Source organism: Aptenodytes patagonicus, chromosome 18 (assembly GCF_965638725.1).
Source record: "Aptenodytes patagonicus chromosome 18, bAptPat1.pri.cur, whole genome shotgun sequence".
Lineage (NCBI taxonomy): Eukaryota > Metazoa > Chordata > Aves > Sphenisciformes > Spheniscidae > Aptenodytes > Aptenodytes patagonicus.
In genome coordinates, this window is record NC_134966.1 from 1,169,777 (window position 1) to 1,191,659 (window position 21,883).

Genomic DNA, 21,883 nt, shown 5'->3' on the forward strand with positions numbered 1-21,883 from the left:
CAAACTGCTCTTGACAAATCGAAGTAGTCTGGAGGAAAACAAAAAAGAAAGTAGTTTAATAAGGATTCTAAATTAGTATCAGAAAACCCTATTAGACACACCAATGGAAAAAGAGGTCATGGGAGAGACTTTCAAAGGGATACTGTGATTCTGCAAGAATTCTGCCTCTCAAAAATAATCCTAAAACAGTAAAGGAAGTCTATATACAGAGACTAGATATGTAAAAATGCAAACAGTGGTAGAACATGTTATACAAGAGAGGAAACTACTGCTCTAATCATCACTTCCAGTCTTAAAATCCCTATATTTGGTAAAGGTCAAAAACTTTTTAAGCTCACCAGAAGCAATAATTTCTTCCATGGTGCTTTCCAAGAGTAGTTTTCAATTTCTGCTATTTTCTTGGAGGTACATCTAAGAGAGGTAGGTACCTACTTATGTGTTAAACACTGTAGACAAGATAGAAGGATTTCTTTGATAGTATTTCTAAAAGAAGATTTATACCTTTGAGCAAAGAGAAGTCTGAGGAGTTACGGGGGGTGGGGAACAAAACAAACATTCAATTGGTAAACACAAGAAAAACCCCGAAATCTCTTTTACAACCTTAGCTATTGCTGTCACAAGAGACTAACTACTGCAAAGGAGATTTCCTTCATCCAGGTTCTACAGCATATGCCAAAATGCCTCAATGCATGATTAGATACCGACCATGGAACAATGTCTGGAAGGTAACAAGGCAGCTATCACAGAACATAGCTGCACTCTTATTTTCATAAAGACTGAACACAGGCCAGGGCAGTGAACCTAAATCTTTGCTCCTTCTGCCACCCAGCTCTCGTTGGTTATTGACTAACTGGTTCTCAGTTTTCAGCTGTAAGTCAACCTCAGCCAAGGGATGGCAAATCACACGTTATCCAGCTCCCTCCCTCTTTCACACAAAGCAGCATCTGTACCAGCAACTCTTTTGCAGAACCTGAGCTTACCTCCTGCAGCCCTGGCACAACAGCATTGCCTCTTCAGCCAGTGTTCTTATCCCATTACCAATAAACTGTGCTTTTAATAATGTTTCCTCTGAGGATACTCTTCAAAGCCACCCAGATCCCCTTACTCCTAAGCGTATCAGATTCTATTGAGCACTCTGTGCAGCTTCCCTCAAAAATAATAAGCTCCAAACCAGACTTGAATTCTCATCCAAGTTCTCATTTTTATGATTGTCTTCTGGTTTCACCTCTTTGAATTCAACTTAGACAAAGTCATATATGATCTTGGCACGCTACCAAAGGGTGACCACGCATCACAGACCGTGATGTACTTCTAGAGCATCCCCATGCCTCAACATTAGAAAGCCTTGCCTCCATTCTGCTTTCTGTACTTCTCACAGCCACATTAAGGAGATGTTGGCCAATTTTAGACAGGAACAATCAACAGGCTCCTAAAGCATCACAAGTTTCCTCCCACACCCTGAAGGAGTCTAGAACTAATTTCTTCTTGTATATAAAGGCTACAGACATTGCCTCAATACTGGGCTCTTCAAACCTCACCCCACTGTTCCTATTTCATTCACTTCTGGTGACGGAAAAGCTGGGAACTAGAAAGCAGACAACATTAGAGCAACTGCCACAATTTTCATTCCCGTATAAGCATCTTTTCACACAGAAGGCAAGGAGATAATATTCTCCATGTCAGGACTCCTATTAACTTCCTCCTACAGTGATAAATGGTTCAACTCCACAGATGGAATCAAAAGTGGAAACAGAGTTTTACCTGCTGAGTGGGAAAAGCTGGGGAGACATGGGCTGATTCAGAAGACAGAGGTGATCACTCTTTCCTGTCACCTACCCTTTCACCAACAAGCTATCTTGAGCTTTCAAGTGACTAAATTAATATAGCACATCTCCTCAAACCTGGCTTCTTCAGCTTAAAGTGTGAAACAAAAAAACATACAAAAACATACCATCTGTGCAAGACAGCATATAGAAAATTGCGTTTGCACAGATGGGACATATCACACACTCCCTTATGTCTCTGTCAACACACCAGCTTTGCAAATCTGCCCTAAATAAAAACAAAATTGACAACACATTATGTCTGAGGCCAGCAGGGCTGCATATGCCTAGCATGTACTTGGCAGAGTTTGGATTGTTCTCTCCGCTTTTAACAAACAACTCACTTATAAATGGAAAACTTGCTAACATTCAAGTATTCTGCTGTGTTCAAATGTCAGGAGGATTGTATTCAACTAAGTCTCCTGGAGGGATCAACTAATCGGCCATCAAATTCATAGAGATGAAGATGTAGGTTGCTTAAAAACTAGCAGGACGTGACACAGCCTTCTTACGATCCACAGTAGGGACAAACACTGGTCTGGAACATTTTCTGGTTCCATTAACTCTTTACCAAAACATAAAAATAACACTTTAAAGATATTTATTTTTACAAGTTACATTAGGTAAAGAATATAGCTGAACAATATGGCTGAATACATATGGAAATGCTTAAGCAGCAGCTCCATTTTCTGTCCAAGAAGTCTGTAGACAAACACAATAAACTTAAGTTACACACATGACAACTCAATGTACTACACAAAAAAAAAAAGGACAAAAAAGTGTGTTTTCATAAAAACAAACTTCATTTATTTTGTAGGAGGAGCATCTGAGAGAGGAGGGAGTGGGTGGAACAGACAAGTACAGAAATAGCAAAATACAATTAAAGAGAATAAGGCACCAAAGACAAGCCTTACCAAGTAAGATCGCGCCTTCATCTAGCCAGTATTGTGTCTTGGACAGTGGTCAATGCCTAAGGAAGAGAACTGGGCAGCTATATTTCCCAACACATTCCCCAAGCCTGCAAAACTCGTAGCTTAAGATTTCCACATGCCAGGTCTTCTGTATTGGTATAAAACAGACTTTTTAGACCTTTCTTCCAAGAATATATCCAACCGCTTTCATGCAAACTCTCAGCACCAGAGTCTTGTTGCAACAGCTGCCACGTATTCATCATGCAAAGAAGTATTTCTTTTTGTACATTTTGAACTTCCTACTTCCACCTGATGTACCTACTTTTTGTTAGGGAATGAAAGAGAAATGGGGAATGATTGCTTATCTTCTGTCCCACACAGGCATCTTTTCTTCAGGCCCAGACATTCTTCATGTGCAAGCTGATCCATAATCTGTTATCGGGGGAGGCAGTACCTCGTTTACCATAGCTGTGAACAGAGATAATTCCATTTTCTCACATGTTACTCTACATTTACTGACGCCGAGTTGAACCTGCTAGTTTATTTTCCAATGAAACAGTACCATAAGGTAAGTACTTTTGCAGCTTTAGAGTTGACTATGCCAAAGTACTTCTAAATCACTCAGACTTTGTTATTTCTCTATCCATTGCCTTCCTCAGATCATCTGTGAGACTGTTAAACAGCACAGGTCTCATGACTCCTCTGTCACTGATTTCCTCACCTTTTAACCAGTCACTGGTTTACTAAAGACCGTTCTCTCTTATCACCGGAAAGATCACTTGCCTTAAGAAGCCACAGCAAAGGACCATGTCAGAAGCTGTTTGAAAATCTGAGGATACCATACACACTAGAACACCCTAATCCAGATATCTGCTGAGCCTTTCAAGTCCTTGAAGATTCGTCAAGTGCAATTTCCTTTTACAAAAGACATGTTGACTCGACCATGTTCATATAAAATCATGTGCCAAATAATTATAATCTATATTATTCTTTTGACGACGCTGCATAATACAAAGCCAGATTTCTTTCTGCTGTTCTCCAAGCTCCCTGGAACTCTTTTGCAAGTTGGCATCGTATCAGCCCTATCTATTCTCTAATAGGGCTGAGGAGGTTTTCATTGAAAGATTGCACACAAGTGTTAATAATTCAACAGTTTCTCCCTTGAATCCCTCCTGTGCCCTAACATCCTGGTCCCTGCAGCCAGTTATTGCTCACTGTGTTCTTAAATTCTTCCATTAATAGCTGGGTTTGAGATGGGTTCTGGTAAAGAAACCATGAGGAGCATAGATGTCTCAAACTCATTTGTTTCTTTCTGCTCCACCTTCTGCAAGTGATTCTTTCACACCCTAGTCTTCAAGGGGTTTTGCAAACTTTTAGACAGGCTTCTTATTCCCAGCATATTTGGAAAAGAACTGTTACTTTTTATACTTTCTGAAAGCTGTTCCTCTAAGTTTTTGGCGTTTCAAAGCGTTTGTTCTTTTCTGTCTTCCTCACTTTGTCATGACTTCAGCTTTTGGAAGGCTGCCTCTGACACTACAGCCTTTCTTCCTTGCTGTTTTACATCATAACTTTTCTCTCTCTCAACCGGCTTTTGACAGGGCCAAGGCATTTGCTCTGCAGTATGGTGCCTTTAAATAATCTTCACACTACCTACAAACATTTCACCCTTTTCACTGCTCCTTTCAGTTTCTTTTTAACATGCTTCCTCATTCTGATGTACTTTCCCTTCTGAAATCAAGTATCACTTCACTGAAGTTTTTGGCTTAGATTACTTCTGCAAGGATCTCTAAGTACACTTGCGTTCACACTTACGGAGGGACACTGGCGGTAAAATTTTGTACCAAGTTCTGCACAATTCCCAGGAGAAAGTCAAAAGTATCTTCCTCTCTCTGGATTCCCTGACCAGATGTTTCCCAAAGGTGTCATTCTTGATGCCTAAGAGGACTGGGGTGCCGGTTTTCTCCCACTGTTTTTCCTACTTTTAAGCTACATACTCTGTATTATTCTATACTTTTCCTATCTACAAGTTCAGAGAATTTCACACCTTAAGGATTCTGTTAATAGAGTTATTTTCCCGATTTGACATTTAGCTTTAAGACACCCGCACTATTCCCCCATGGGTTTGAACCACTCTGTCATTTTTATGTAAGCTATAACTTGGTACTAGGGTGTTCCAATTGATGTTTTCCTCCCATCAACTTTCCTATAGCCCTATTCAACAGTTGCACATAAAAACCAAACTCCCTAGGTCATCCACCTTATTTCTTATGATTTCAGAGTCTGTCTAGAAATACATACACATTTGGTCCAATTTTCTTCTTTTTTCATGTTATGTCAATGTTAATCTAAGGGGAAAAACTGTCATATGATGAAAATTTTCAATGACAAAATGAACACGGTGGGTATAAGTTTCAGTGATAAAACAAAACAGCTATGTTCAAGAAGAGCTGGGAAGTGGTGCTTGAATGATTATCAAATAAATTCTTGCATCGAGCATTTTAGTTTCTTCTGGACTTCTGAAGTTTTTCTTTAGAAGTTTGGCTATTATTTGCCAACAAAAATGATAGGAAAAAAGAACCAGCGAGTTTATTTTCTACTAGTCACTACAGACGAGAGACAAAATCTATACTAATTAAGCCAGCAACCCCAGGGGAAGGAGAGAAATCTTCTGGTGTCTTGATTTTGGGGTTAACTGGTATATATTTGAGAAATTTATATGAACATGACAATGTACTTTGAAATTTTTCCGTATTTATTAGAATTTTGATGTGTCCCTGAACCTATACACTAAAATACACATGAGAACGGACCTGATCATCAGCTCTTAAGTCTCTTAAAAGGAAAAAAAAACAAAGAAGAGTAATTTATCATACAGAGCTATATGGAAGTCTAGAGGGGAAGAAAGCCAGTGAAATCACTAGAGAAAGGCTGCATCTATTGGTCTGAATAACTTACTTAGATACTGAGAAAGAGAAGAGCAAATGTAGTTACAAACTGGTGTTGGATTTTGTTTCCCATCACCCAAAACCTGACCCTTGATAACCTGCCACTCTTGAAAAGCGGATAGTTCAGCTTATTTCTCAGTTTATCATGTTGAGTTTTCCCGTTCATTCTACAGAAAATGTGAAAGTTATTAATTACTCTTCAAGAAAGATAATTAGTACTTAGCTATCATCATCTAAGTACAGAATAACTGTTGGCATTACTTCTGTTATGTTGTCCTTAGTAAATACATAAACATCAAGAAAGATGAATCCACAGGACCAAAACAGTTCTGCTCATCTCACGAAATTAAAAATAATTGCTCTCTTTGGAAGTTCAGGATCAAATGCATCACTGAGTGAAACATTCGCTTTAGAACCTTGAAGAAAAGCAACAAATGACAGGACCTTGCAAGCGGTTTATTTTCATTGATCACTGAAAAATAACTATGACAGTTATTTAACCCTCACCAACTCTTCCTGCTGGTGTTCATGTTGACACTGATCAAGTCTGACACCCCAAAATAGCACATCAGTAAGGAAATAAACTATGACTGAAAACTTCTCATTAAGCGTATGATTTTTGTTTTTCAAACATCTGTTATGCTAATACTACTGCCTTCTACCAAAGTATTAAATGAGCAAGGTAAGGAAATTGCTGAAAAACTGAATGCTGGACATAATGTTAGAGACAACATTTTTAGGTCAAAGGCTAAATCCTCAAAGGAGGAAAGACAAAGTTACCAGAGAGAGAACAAAAAGCATCAGCCCTAATATTACACACACCGGTTAAACATGTCAGATGACTATACAGCAAGTTATAAAACAGGATTTAGGCATCAATAAATATTTAAGTGCTATTGTTCATTCAGCTGAGCACTCCATTACCCTACCTCTGTTCCTGAAGCTGCTAAGGTTATATAGACAAAGACCTCCTTATCATACCTATCACTGAAAGAGCACAGAAAATAAAGTGAAAGTGATGAATGTTTTCCAGTTATTAGACTATATTTCACACCATATTTTAAATCGTCTTGAGTAATAACTACTACCTACTGCTCTAAATCACACCAAAGAAGCTGCAGAATCTGCCAGTCAGTTATTCAGCGTTGACTCATCCCTAGAAGGAAAACCACGGGCCTTGCAGTTACACTTTTTACAGGGTTTGAGAGTACAATATCCAGCAATGAGAACAAAGAAAGGCAGGATCCCAGGCAAGCCAGACCCACCGCTTTCTACGGCCTTTGTTACTCAAAGTAGTAACAGTAATCCTAGGATAGACTTTTTGTCACATCTCTGAGATGTAGCTTCAGGTACGGCACGTGAACCACACCACACACTCAGCACAGGCTTCTGTTAAGAATTTCAGTGTTACGTTTGAAGTGTTTACATTTTCATTTACCATTTATCATAAAGCCTACCAGTAGAATAACAAATACCAAAGAAGGCAAATTAACATAAAAATAAAGGAACATAGAAGACACCGTGAGAACAGGTTTAAGGGGGAGGGGAAATGTTTACATCATCTTCCAGAGCAAGTTGAAGAAATTCTTGATGCTCGGGACAATATGGCCCAAGGGAAATGGTAATGGGAGAGAAATAAATTCTTTCACCTCTGGGTTGAAATCCAAGTCAGGTCGGTAGTAGCCAAGAACCATTAGCTTAACATCTGCTAGCTGTTTGGTAACCCATGTGAAGTGAGTTATATTCCTTAGTGTCCACATCACAGTCCCACTAATTGGCACCACGTTGGCAATCTAAACAGAGAGGTTAAAGTCTGAACATACAGCAAGCATGAACTACAAGATTACTCAAAACTGAAGTTGACTACACATGTGATAAATTATACATTTGGTATATGTAACCCCATCTAATTGCCCCACCATCCTGTTCTGCCCTCAGAATAAAATCGTAAATCCAAGCAAGCCAACAAACTGTCAGCATTCCCTTGTCAAGCATACAGTTTTTGAATTACTAAGACACATTATTAAATTCATTACTATTCAAAGTGCTTAAGCAACTGCTTAAATTTTAAGCAAAATACTGTACAGCATAAAGTTAAGTATGAGCTAAAGTGTTCCAATATCCATAAAAATAGTATCTTTTTCTTAACTTCAGTTTTTAACTCAAAAACGCAACACTCGCTCAAAATACAGTAACGATATAGTCTTATAAATCCCAAATAACAAGGCTCTTTTCTCTTTGTCTTTCCTTCTTCTGCAGCTTCCCAACAAAGAAAGAGTGAAAAGGAACAAAGATAACCTCAGAACAAGACCCATTAGCTTTTAGAAAATTATCCTTTGTATTGCCCCATGGTAAAACATTTGTGTCTGAGGACAAAAAAAAAAGTTATTATCTCTTAATAAATAGCAGTAACAGAAAATTGATTTTTCATATGGCAGCATAAAAAACAATCTAAACTATGAAGGAAGGAAACCCATGTTACAGTTTAGAAACTGTTCCTGATGTTTACACATCACTTCAGTTTAAAGAACTGCTTATGATGGGAACATGATGAAAGCTGTTGAGCATGAAGGGAGATATAAATGAAGCCAAAAGAAGCATCTTTGCCAGAACTCTACCAGAAAACAGAATCACAGAGTAAGTTAGTTTGGGAGGGACCTCTGGAGGTTTCCAATCCAATCAGCTGCTCAAAGAATGGCCAACTTCAAAGTTGGATGAGGTTGCCCAAGGATATTTTAGATGAAAGCACAACATAGTACAATGCCCTGCAAAATCCACCTATAAAGAAATTGTTCTTGCTAGCCAAATACCCCTTTCATTTACCACTGCTCTGGAAAGATTCAAGTTCTAAGCTGTTTTGAGAAGTAATAATGGCTAGCTGCCATTAAGAACAGTGATAAACTGAAAAGGAAACAGACCTAATCTAAATATCCACTAGTACCAAAGTTTGGAGAACTTAACTTGGTAGAATGCAGACTTGAGGACAGGAGACTGTCTGAGAGAGCTTGGAAGTGTAATCCTCCCAAGATCCATGTTTTATCTTATGTTGGAAAGGTATGCTTAGCCCTCATAAGAAAAACGCAGGCAGCGACAGAAGGCCAGTCTGCAGGAAAACAAACACACACACACACACACCCCCCCCGTAAGTCTGCATTCCACAGCCATGTTCAAAGGGATGGATTTTTTTCTTCTTGTGCAAGAAACACTTGCAGAGTTAACATCCAGAGAATTTGATAGTATCTAAGCTGACTTAAACATGAACAGTCTGCTTCTTTTAGCACAGGCTGCTAACCACTGCCTGGCTTACCTGTCCTCTGACAAAGCCAGACCAGTTTAAGTTCTACAAAAAGATGCTGACAGTTCCTAGCGTCTGCACACACGCAGCCAAGGATTTTGTGTTCTTTTTACAAGAGCTCGGTGGACCAAGGGATCTGCCTGATACAGCAAGACCAGTCCTTCCTCAGAGCTACAGTATCACTGCCAGGCCTGCTATCTGCTTCAGGCAGCAAGGACACAACCTTCTTTTTCCCATCACCGACTACTAAAGCCTCTTCTATAACTTTGAGAAGTAGAATAGGATTATGCCACGTCTTTTAAATGCCAGACAAAATCCTTCTGGTTGAAGACACGTTATTGTTAGCTTCTTTTAAAAATCACACCACTGCAAATCATTATAATGACACCTGAGGTGGGATCTGCTGTGCTGACATCTGAAAGAGAATTAAGAGAGACTGTGATGACTGTCAGGAGTCTAACACAAGCTGGAGGAAACCAGGCTAGCACCAAAGACACAGATACTGCAACTGTTCTGCCTTTGGCTGCATTCAGCCCATCAAGCTGCCAGTTCAGGATGTATTGAAGTAAATCTTCAGAACTAATTCATGATGCTACAGGAGTTAGTTGTGTGATAAGGTCCAAATAGAAGTTATAATCAAACGATGTAGTGAACTGCTTTATTGAGCAGCTCTAACACGCACTTCTGAACCCTCATGTAGGTATCAAGAAAGCATTGATACTCAAATAAATGTTTTCTCACAAAACCAAGTATAGAAATAATACCAGATTCATGAGCTTCCCGAGAGCAATTCCTCTCCATTTGGAAAACAGGAGGGGTCCAAGAAAGAAATCCTTCTCTGCAGGGGAGGGAGGCAGGAAGGAAGGAAATGTGAATTACATACACCTCTGGATAAGTCCCCCTTTAAAAAAAAGGAAGGAAATTAGCGTTAACTAAAAAGACCGTATTTAGCATCACTGCACAAGCTGGGGAAAAAAACCCTAGGAAATCCTGGCTAAAGATAATGCTGCCTCCTCCTGTCACTGTTGGGCTTTCCACAGTCATTGCGACGGGGAGAGGAGAAAGGTCCATTTTTCACTCTTTCATTTGCAGCACCACTTTGAAGTTACCTACAAATCAGAGTCGCTATTTGATGATCATCTCTCCCTATGTCATCCTATGCTTTTTTGTAATAGGGCTGTTAAAAAACATGTGTTTTCACTTTTTTTTTTTATTAAAAAAGGATAACTCGTAACTGAGCAGAGACAAAGGCTCTGTTGATACAACAACATGTGGATTAAATCTGAAAGGAGAAAGAAAGCTGTTCTATTAAACTGACAATCCTGCACAGAGGGCTTATATCTAAATTGTTGTAATAAATCAATGGGAAAGATTTCTCTTTGGCTGAAACAACTATTTATTTAGGCATGGAACAAGAGCATTTTAAAATTGCTCTGGACACTGTACACAAAAGGGTTTCTTCAGTTTTGTTCTTTCTTCTTTTGTGTTTTAAGTATATCCCCAAAGTTTTGCATTTGCTTTACTTAAAAATATTTACTTTTTGGCGCTTAAACCTATGACAAGTCAGCCAGCCAGCACCACTGGGCTAAACTGCTCCTACTGAAAAAAAGAAAAAGGGGGGGAAGGAGGGTGAACGGGAGGAGGAGGGGAGAAAGGGGAGAGAAAGGGGGGGGAAAGAAAGAAAGAAAAGTCGCTTGCTCCATTTACATTATTACATTAGGCAGAAGACTGGCCTGAATTTATACTTTCCCCCATTATGCTCCTCTCCTGTGTTTTTATAAACACAAGTTCTACTTCTTCCCTTAAATTATACTATAAGTGGCTTTTTCACTCTTATTTAAGCAGGAAACACTCTCCAGTTGTTGCTACCTATCCATATCAGACAGCAGTTTGCCCCACAATGTCTTCTGACACCAACACAATAACCTGCCATATCAGAATGTCAATCTGGAGGTAGGCTAACAGCAGGGAGGTGCTCAAGAAACTACAGTCACAACGCCATCCTCAAAATACTGCCCAGAAACACACATTTCGTCTCCAGATCCCAAAAAGACAAGCCGCTGCTGATGCACAGCAAAAAATGAGAACTTGACAGAACATTTTAAGTACGACACTGATTGTAACTACAGATGGGACCAAGAACTGCAACCATCTTTTTTAATAAAAATCAGATGGGACCTGGAGCTGATTTCAGAGCTAATGCAAAGATGACACTAGCTTCTAGTAATTACATTTAATACATCATGCCATGAAGATGGCATTGGCTAGCCCATGCAAACATGTCACCACACCACTCCAGCTAGTCTTCAAAGAACGACAAAGACCAAAACATAAATCATCATGAAGATAAACTTTCAGTTCCACAGAAATGTTCTGTGAGAAAATATTTGTAGGAGATGCTACTCAACACTGGAAGAAAGTATTTCATACAAGCATGCAGGAGCTCCTCTTCAGCACGTTCTGTAGATGTCACTGGCTGCTATGTTACTATTACTGTAGTAATAGTAACACCCAAACTGTATGTGTGGTAAAACACATGAGAGGGCATCTACAATGGGACAGAGAATAACACTGAGGGGGCAAAGATTTTGTCTGAAGCCTCTGTCATTCAAAATGTTATTCCTAATATCATTTACAGAAATCACAAAAGCTGAGCTCTTCAAAACCATTAAAAACACAATCCCCAGCCCCACAGATGAAAATGCTTTAGGCTGGGTAACTTGGTTTTTTCTATCAGGGAGGTCCTTATTTATTCCATTTCACCTTAAATTTCATTTGCCAGTCAGGCAAATAAAAGTTTCCTCAGAAACTACAGCTGATGCAGTCACTTGGACGCCATCCCTGATAGCCTGACCATCCAGCCTGCCTTGCCTGCTGCCCTATTCCCAACTCACCGAGACAATCCAGGGGGCCACACAACAGCCCCAGGGTCAGGTCTGGGCTGCTCACTCTCCCTGACCCACTGCCTTTGCCCCAGAGAAGCTGCTATTGCCACCCTCCCATGAGAGGTGGTGGGAGATGGGAAGTATGCAAGTTATTGTGCCTGCATTTAGCCCAACAGCTGTTTTGCAAGGCCACCTAGCCAAAACCTTACTGTAAGAGCTGCTCACCTTGTTCCAATCAACTGCCTTACAGTCTGCAGGAGTCTCTCCACAGTGCAACCACTGTGCAGTCCACGCAACCACTCTTTGCCAAAAATCTAACAAGGAGCTATACTAGTGGGAAAGAAAGGGAAGGTGCAAGAGGAGATTAAAAACTAGGAGAGGAAAAAGATGGCCTGACAAGTACTTTTTCTTATTAGTCTGCTTTAATTTTGGAGAAGCGGAGTCTCACAGCCATTTGAGTTCATGGAACCACTACATAGTTCTTTAGGCTACCAAGCAAAGTACTATCTTCTGGCTATAGCACAGAATCTGCTTTGATAAACTCTCAGGTTGTCAATGCCTACCATCTTTAACGCATAGACGATAAAGCTGTCACCTCTGAGCAAAGCTAAACCCCGGGTAAGAAAGACGTGCCAGTCCCAGCTGGAAGGAACACTTCCCAGTAAGGAGACGGTCAGTCAGCCAGATGACTGGTTTCTGTTCATAGCTGTTACTGCCCTATTCTGTGACCTTATTCAAATCACATCCCCACGCAATGCCTCTTCTCTCATCTTTGAGAGAGGCGCACGAGCACCACTGATGAGTGGCTACGTAGAACCCAGCTACTAGCAGTAGTTCTAACGCAGAACTGGGAATTTAGAGGCTAAGTAAAGCAATATATTAAAGCCGAGGTTTAGGCTATGTAGGCACGGTTCCAGCATAGGAAACGTGCACTTTTTGCCAAGCCTATCCAATGTGGGTATGATTCAGTGCTGATTGCTCAGAAGAACGTTTCAAGTTACACCGGTTTGGTATGCTTTTTTAAAAGCAAAACAAGGTATGTTTTGGACAAAGTTACGATTATGTTTATGTTTACAGACAATCTGACTCCTGCATATATAGAATGCTTCTCCTTGGACAAAAAACTAAAAACATCAAGAAAAGTCAAAAGTAATGCAAATGATCTGGCTCTATAATCTTGCCAGAACAGAAGAAAAACACCAAAGCAGATGAGCAATAATCATGGTCTTAAATTTGACTTCCTTGACTCCTGCTTTGTTCAACATTTTTAAAAAATTATAAAACACTTCAGATTTCAAAGCACATTTATATACATTGATTAATTCTCCCAAGGTAAAAATCATCATCCTCTTTATTACAGAGGAAAGTGAAAGAAGCCACGATAAGCTATTCGTCAAAGGCACAGTAGGAACCTATGTAAGGGCTGGTATTAAAACCCAAGAGTTTCTGAAGCAACTTATTGTTTCTAAAGGATTTTTTTTTTTTAAGATGATACCAACAATACAAAAAAAGTTCTAAAATGGACATACATTTAGGATCAAGCCCGTTTATGGGGTAAAGGCCACGAGAAAAGCAGGTTATTTAAATTAATTAATCCACAGTTGGAAAACTATAGTGGATTATCTAATAGATCATTGCTATGTTCCGTATACAGCACAAGCACTAAATCAGCCCGCAACGTAGTCAATCTTGCCTTGCATCGTAAGATAGAGAAGTATATAGGATAATCCATCTTTCTACTCTGGGGCAGCAAATTACATTTGCATCAGGACTCTTCTCTTTAGAGTATGTGGTGAATGCTGTCTGACATGTTATTCAAGAGTGCCCTCTAACGAAGCTGCAGCTACATTTCAGAACACATACAAGGGAGACTATAAAAACCCAAAATGAGACTTTCCAGAAATGTCTCATTAAGGAGCAAGCTTTGTTTCCATTTGAACAAAAGGGGAAAACAGATGATATACACTAACTGGTGACTGCTCCTGCACAGACATTTTATATTTCCTTGTATTATGCAAGCCCTCATCGGTAAATATCTCAGTAGGCAGTAGTACTAAAGAGAAAGATCACAGTTCTCCCATTCTGACAGAAGAAAGGATACTGAATCAGATCGGGTCCCAGGGCAGTTAACCCAGTACAACTTTTTAAGATAAACCGAGTTCTACACAATCTACTTTATCTGTAAGGAACTGCTGGGTAACTTTTCAACATAGGATGTAGTTAAATCAATCTTTATAAAAATAAGGGAGTATCATGAATGAAGTTCACGAATCAAAATGGAATCCTCATAAATCTATTCCCTAATATACTGCTGTACCATAAAATATTGCTTATTTGAAAGGATGTCTTCATCTAAGAGTAGTCACACAAACTACAGGGATGAAACAGTATTTGCTACAAGTTTGTACCACTGGTACTTGGTTTATTGTCAAGTTTCCTTTCACCCACCTACATAAACTAATAAAACATCCTGCAAACAAAAGATGTTTGTATTACTTTCAGAAACAAACTCCACACAGAAAAGCTGATACTCATCCTCAAAACAGAAATTAATTTTAATAATCTCAATGTCAAATTGCCAGAATAGGACTGTTCCACTTAAGGATCTACCTATAAATATGCAATGAGGGCACAGCTTCTCAGTGTGGGATCAGAACAGTCATAGCAGCCTATGCAATCGGTGCGCTCTCCCTCCCACCCCGTCCCGCACCAAGGCACCCCACTCAGTTGTCCCCCAAACACCCAAGCTATGAGCATAAGGTGAAAGAGATCGACAAAGTAATCGAAGTGGAAAATGATCCTTTTCTAAGCTCAGACAAGACAGAGACCAGAAAGGGGCTTCTTAAGCTGTACTGCCCCCACCCTGCCCAATGTGGAGTTAGTCCCCGTACTGTCAAATGCCTCTGAACAGACTCGGGTCCAGAGACACAGCAAACTCACCCCTGAAGGAGGAGGGTGAAGGTGTTATCTGCTGAGTGATGTCGGGGGAATTCCGCTGCCACCAGAGAGCTGCAAAGAAGCAAACAGGCCTGTTAACGTGCCGAGCTTTTTGTACGCTTACCAACACAACACCTAAGCTCCACTGAAGCAATCCTAACTTAAGCACCTTGTCAAGTGCTATCTTGGAAAGACGGAGATTGGCAGGCATCAAATGTTTTCTTGAACCGAAGCCTTACACTCCTGCCAACATTTTTACTTCTTGCTAAACATCTTTACTGTAATGTTAAGATCACGTGGCTAAGAGTCACAAAAGACTAATGAACACCATACCGATGTTATAAAACATTCAGAGAACCATCGTCCTAATCCACGCAGGTTATCCACTGTAACAAACAGAACACCATCAGGAAACCTCCACTCCCATCCATCCGAATGATCCAGTGGCAACCACTGCTTACAGAACAAAAAACAAACAGTAACGCTTTCAACTACATGGCTACTAAAAACCTGCTTTGCACACTCTGAAACAGCAGCTGTTTATCCTGTAAAGCAAAATTGCACTCCCCTTCTCAAAAAGCCAAACCCATTCCCCTTTAGTTTGTAACAGTGGGAGATTTTAGTCCCCAAGAAATATTTTCCAAAAATTTACAGGCGACTGTATAATCTAAGAAAACCCACGTGGAGCAGTTTTATACAGCAAGCATTTCCCAAGCAGTGCAAAGTTCCTCCTGTGCTCGCTCTCACTTTTCCAAACATTCCTCACACCACTGCTGTGTTCCAGGCAACTTTTTTCCTGACATAACAGCTTATTCCTTGAGGAGGTTCAGGCAGAGTTTGACATTAAAGAGATCAGCAGTGGATAGACAGACAGTGTCCTAGATGTTTTGAAAAAGAGACTTTTCTTTTATGAACATGTAACCCAAACAAGGATCAATGAATTCGCGTGAAAATCAAAAATGATCATAAAGTGCCTTTTGAACCATAGAGCAGAAAGTTTCAGCACAGAACAAAAAATGCGGAAAAATGTAAGAGCAAAAAAACCTCTGAAGTTAGTAATTGAACCACACAATTACATGCATCGCTATAAGGGTAACCCCTCGTATTGTAAAGCATTCTGCTTTTTGAAGGCAAGATGAGCAACAGCCAAGAATAAATCGCATTGTATGGGTATAGCTAGCCATAAAATAGGAAAAAACAGCATTATTTTAATTAGAAAGAAAGTGACAGTAGCCACACATTTAAACAACGTAAAGTGTGACCATGTTCTCGGCAGAGCTGGAGATGTAATAAAGAGGAATTTATTTAAATGCATGAAATACATTTGGAGCTAGAGGCTCTTCTGCTCTAGCTTGGTAACATATAACAAAAACCACTGTAATGCTAAGCTTAGCAACATGCACTTAGTAAAATGCGCGGGAGTCAGACCTCTCCTATACTGACACAAATCTGCAGCTATGCTTTCATGAACAGACTCGGTAACGGTTAATACTGAAGCACTGAGCAGAGAATCTGGCTTCTGTACTACGGCATAAAAAAAGAGACTCTGACACTGTTTTTTATTTTGGTAGCTACCACCACTAGCGGTGGCAGGTAAGGCCTGGAGGAACAGCAGCTCCCAGCTCCGTATGAGGACACCAATGTTAACCACGCCTTATATATCAGTTTCAAAATTGGTTCTAGTGCTGTTGCTGTTTAAATGCTTATACAACATAAATCAGAACTTTATTTCCTTTGCTTAATTCTTCCGTTATTTATATCTACTTTTTCTTCATTAGCAATTTCCTTCTCCTTCCAAATTCACAGCGTTGCAACTTCAAGTGCAGGTAACACACAACTTTGCCACTGGAATACATTAGTCAGGGAAGGAACAGGACTCTCATGTTTTATAGGTGATCGGACAAAAGTTGAAGGATTTTTAGCTGCTTCTGGTCTGATCAGATTCCAAAACACTTAACCTTTCTTTAGCTTCATCGGCCCACCTATTTCTTGCAGAAGACACTGCAAAGAGGATTATTCTGTAAGAATTAGTAAGACATTAATTTTTTTTTCTTATATAAGAAATTTCTTTAACAATAGCAATTGCCTCAACCCTCAAACAGGTCTGTTTCTCCTTAGAGCCAATACAAAGGACTATGCCGAAAGCATCATCCCAAGCACGTGGCAAAGTTGAGACAAAATAAATTATTAATTATGTAAGCAGGGTTTTCTTGCCTGATTTTTATCTGTAGACCACAAAGCATTATCTGCCTCAAATCATCCAGTAGGCAGTTAACACAGCTGGGAAAGGACATCCTACTCCTGATCTCAAAGAGCTGGACAAGACTCTCACCTTCCAGGCCCAAGTTAATGTCATTTGGTCACATTGCAACACCAAACCTTCACGTAGATTCACAAAAGAAACAAGACTTTTATTCTCTGGTAAAACAGCTTTCCAGATTTCTCTTCTGATAGAAATCTAACTGGAGTTTCTCTTCAGCCCTCCCTTATCCCACACATACACGCTCCCCTCTTTCATTTTTCCCCGCAAGAACTTTTCAGACTTTTATCGCTGACATCTACCATAGTTTTTCCTACACTGTATTAGTTTATTACACATTAATTCAATTAAAAGATGAAAATGTGAAACAGCAAGATGTTCAGCACTTAGTGTATCTCCTATTTCTGTTAATGTAATTCTATTCCTCTGACACACGACTCGGTTCCTGCATGGCCATCCCTTCCTCCAGTGCACGTGATTACGAAGGGGAGCTGCTCGAGGGGGCTCGCATAGCATCCAGCATCCTCAGAGTTTAAAAAAAAAAAAAAAAAAAAATTTTAAAGGCACTGGCATACTATACAAGCTCAATAATTAGCTTTTGAATCAAATTATTAAAACTTGGTTCAGGAGAACACTCTTAATTCCAATAGAATGTCTCTGTCAAACTGTTTCTTAGTTAGCCCAGAGGTGGCCTGTGCCACCACCCTCATCCCCTCTCCTCTCAGGCTACATCACTTCACACATCAGCAACTTATTTAATGCAAGTTTGGGTAAAATTATTTATTCACAGGAGCAACTGCTTTGGTTGTCAGAGTATAAATGCACAGACCTGCTCCTCTTACCGTGAACGGACGCATCTACCTCTGCATTAAGACCCAAGCTGTAACCTAACAGAGCTTCCTTGCAGAGTCGAACAGAGAACTCGCAACACTGAGTGCGTTTACAGAGACCACGCACTGCTGCCTGTCACCTCTCTCCAGGCTGCCTTTGGAGAACAACAGAAATTACACTCGTTTCAGCTTTGCCAATTCCTGTTTGCCATGGCTTACATTAAGGACCAACACGACTTCGTGTCACTGGAAAAGGAACAATTTGAAATGTTGCAGTTCAGTCGTTCTGAACTTCTGTGCGTGCTCTGTGCACTGCATATTCGTCTGGTGCAGTTTCATATGAGCAGCATCTCCGACTTCCCCAACACAGAGAGCTGAGAAAAGCTTGCTGCAACTGCTAAACTGTAAGCACCAACAAAACTTTGTGCAGGTGAGCGTTATGATTTCCAATAGACAGCATTATTGCCTTAAAAACTCCAAACAGAGGTTTTCTGGTGGATCACTTACATTCCAGAATATGCATTTTGCTGGTTCAACTCCACATGTTAAAATTTGATTATTCCTGCTCTATTGCTTGCGCATACAGTGAGAAAAAACACAGAACCAGAAGTCATGGCTATTAGTGATGCTTGGGCCAAAAAGCTGACACATAGCCACGGGCAGGTGCCTGTTTCCGTAGAAAACCAGGGAGGTGGCAAGCCCTCAGAGCACACCAAACTGCACAGTGCTACGTAAGAGGCAGAGTTTCACTGTTCACGGAAGCACAGGGAGATTTATTTATTTATTTTAATTTAAAAGTCATAATTTCAGAGTGAGTCAACAGATCCTCTAGTTGACCTTATCATCCAAGACCCTTTTATAAAACCTACTACCTCGAAAGCACTCTCATCCTATTGAAACAATACATTGAGACAAATAGATCCCAAAATCCCTTTACAAGAACCTGATGAGATAAAAACAGTGCCAGCAGAAAGTCCCAGCCTGAAAACTACGCTCTTGCAGAGGGTGAAAAACTCATATGATGCCTTAACAAATCAGACTTCGCTGGAAATCCCTTCCTGACCTCAGATCTGGATCAGACTGCAAACATATGGGGAAGACACAGTAAACGAGGGAGGGGATTCTCTGAACTAGTATAGCACACCCGTTTGCCCAACTCAGTGTCTGCTCTTTGTGGCCAAACTCTGATGATTTAAAGAACAGTGGAGGAGGAAACACTACTTTAATCTAACTTTCCTCAGTAAGAACAGCATGCGGAATTCCCCCCTGAAGCAGAGGTTCATCCAAAAGCCTAAGATTGCCTGAACCTATCTTAACTTAGAACTATAGCCCTTTAAGCAACGTAAAAAAAACCCAAAACACTGCTATTTCTGCAGCCAAGCAGACTAAGAAGTACAGAGTCCCAGAAGGTGACTCACTGATAATGTCACTGCTTTCCCCCAAACCACATGGGCATCCTTGCACCAGCAAGTTGCCCAAGATTTCAGGTTTAAGCCCAGCTTCAAAATTGTTATCGTTTCAGCTTAAGACCTCCAAATAATGGCAAGCCTTTAACCTCTCCCGTAAACTATTCCTATAATTAACCTCCATCACTGCTAGGAAATTGTGTCATATTTAAAAGAATTTGTGTAGCTTTGACTTTCAGTTACTGGATCTCATTATGTTTTTGCTGGAAAGACTGAAAACACTCAGCTATCAGATAACTTTCCCATAGGCACGGATTTCCACAGAGTGGCTGAGTCACTTAACCCTCTTCTCTTGGATGTGCCTGAATAAACTGAGTTCATTAAGTCCATCACATGGTTTGTTTTCCAGAACCAGAGCATTTTTGTGGCCTCCTCTGAACTCCCCAGTATTTTCATATCTTACTTGAGAGCTACTGTAACTGGAGATTATGTTCTAGTAGCCCGTTCTAATACCACCATGTGCACACACACGATCGCTCCAATTTGATTCTCTTTAAAAAAAGAAAAAAAAAAACAATCAAACCAACTCTTCCCACAACAGCGAAGTTCAAATTGCGTCACTGATGCAACTAAATCCTGCAAGTCACTCTCTGCCACCTCTGTGTTTATGGTAGGAAGCTATCATGGTTTCTAGACTTTACATAGTCTTTTTCATTATATTAAAATACTTCTCCCACCATCTAACCAGGAAGGTCAGACTACAGCAGTAACGTCTTGTCACTGATCATCTCGCCTGTCTGTCACCAGTAAACTTTAACAGCAAAGGTTATAAACCTTTTTTTTGGATTATGTAAGTCAGTATTAGTACTTGAACAAAGAATTGGCAAGTGGAGGAGCTGACTGGCAACAGCCCACTCGTTTATGTCTTCCAATTAATGATCCAGATGCACGATTTGTTCCTAAGCTCATTCTTAAATTTTGCCTTGCTGTGACACCTTGTTGCACCACCACCACCACCTTTGTTTAACTAAATTGTCAGGTGACACTAGAGTCAAATTCCCCAGAGAAATTCAAGTATGCGATACTAACTATATCAACAGTTGACTTAACCAGATCTTGAAGTCCCCTCTCAAGAAGGAACTCCAGGTTTGTTGGGTCTCTTTTTCAAGCATATGTTGTTTAGCCTTTCATCTCTACATTCATTGTAAATACTTAGATACTACAAATACAAAGTTTTAGCTGCTCATTTTATTTTATTCCTGCTACCGACATCAGGTTAACAAACGTGCTTTTTTTCTTTTCCTAAAACACGTTTAATCTTCCCAGATGTGTGGTCAATATTTGTGGTACTTCCCATCCCACTGAATTTTTTTCCCCATTTTCCGAAGCTTTTAAAATCAGTGACAGGGAGCTCAACCCATCTGTTTAAAACCAAGCTGTTTGAAAACACAACGCTTCTGCTGCTGCCTGTAAGAGGACTGCCATGGAGTCCTTGGGCTTCCACTGACAACTCGTAATGAATTCCCTCCAATCACCGGTAAGACATAATTAATGCCTGGTAACTACACAAAGACTGTAGGCTATGTAATTATTTCTAACGACGAACCTGCAGTTTGCACTAACTGTCCGTCCCTTCCCCACACGCAGATTTACCGCTCCCTCCCCACCCCTCCGCCCGGCGGCCCCGGGCACCGCGGCCGCCCCCGCGCCGCGCCCCGCCCAGCTCCCGCTCCCCCTCCGCCTTTCCCCGGCAGGACGAGAGGCCCGCCGCGCCGCCTCCAGCCTCGGGCGACCGGCTCCCGGGCCAGCCGCCGCGCACCCCCGGCCGGTGCCACAGCCCGCGGGCGGCCCCTCGGGACCGGGCCCCGCGGCGGGAAGCGCCCCGGGAAGCCGCCCGGCGCCAGCCGGCTCCCGCCTTACCGCAGGCGGGGCCCCTCGGCCCGAGGGGCCACGGGCAGGAAGGGGGGCGGCGGCACCGCCGGCCGAAGCCCAGAGCCGCGGCCCGGGGGGGCCGTTTCAAACTCCGGCACTGAGGGGACACTGCCGCCGCGGCGGCCCCCGGAGCCTCCCGGCCACCGTAGCGCGGGGGCTACCGTAAATACCGGCAGGTGCGCACCCCCCGCTACCGTATTGGCGCCCGGCGCGCAGCTCCGCCAGGAGGTGCCACCCAGGGAGGCCGAGAGACGCTTCGTGGCTTTATTTCGGCTGCGACGTGCGTACACCCGGAGCGGCCCCGCCGCCCCCCCCCCCCCGCCCCGCTCGCCGCTCCTCTCGGGCTTCCGAGGCTCAAAGTCCGCTACGCCGGGCCGGGCTCCTCCGCACAGGGCCAGGCCGCGCTTCCCCCCTACCCTGGGGCCGCGCGGGGAACCGGGCCCAGCGGCGGCGCGGCCCCGCCGCGGCTTTGGGCCTCCGCGGAGCCGCAGCCCGACCTGGAGCTGCCCCGGTGCGGCCGCCGGCTCCTGCCACTCACCTGGCGCCGACCCGGAAGCGGCGACGGGAACTCCCGCGTCCGTTGCTCAAAATCTTCCCCGTCGCGCCCGCTCCGTGCGGCAAACCCGACCGGTCCCGGAACCTCCCGTGCCCAGCCCCCC

At 41.8% G+C, this 21,883-nt stretch overlaps 1 protein-coding gene across 13 annotated transcripts in view; it reads right to left on the bottom strand.

Moving 5' to 3' along the window:
- The window catches only part of EXD3 (exonuclease 3'-5' domain containing 3), a 298,686-nt gene that overhangs the window by 276,140 nt on the left and 663 nt on the right, over positions 1-21,883 (bottom strand). For 9 of the 13 annotated variants that reach the window (XM_076355652.1, XM_076355651.1, XM_076355658.1 and 6 more), the window contains exon 2: positions 14,800-14,868. The gene's annotated coding sequence lies outside the window, so the exon portion shown is untranslated. Of the gene's footprint in view, positions 1-7,328; positions 7,473-14,799; positions 14,869-15,129; positions 15,199-21,212; positions 21,243-21,762; positions 21,856-21,883 lie in introns of those variants that run through there. The other 4 variants (XM_076355648.1, XM_076355645.1, XM_076355647.1 and 1 more) reach the window with 4 other exon arrangements.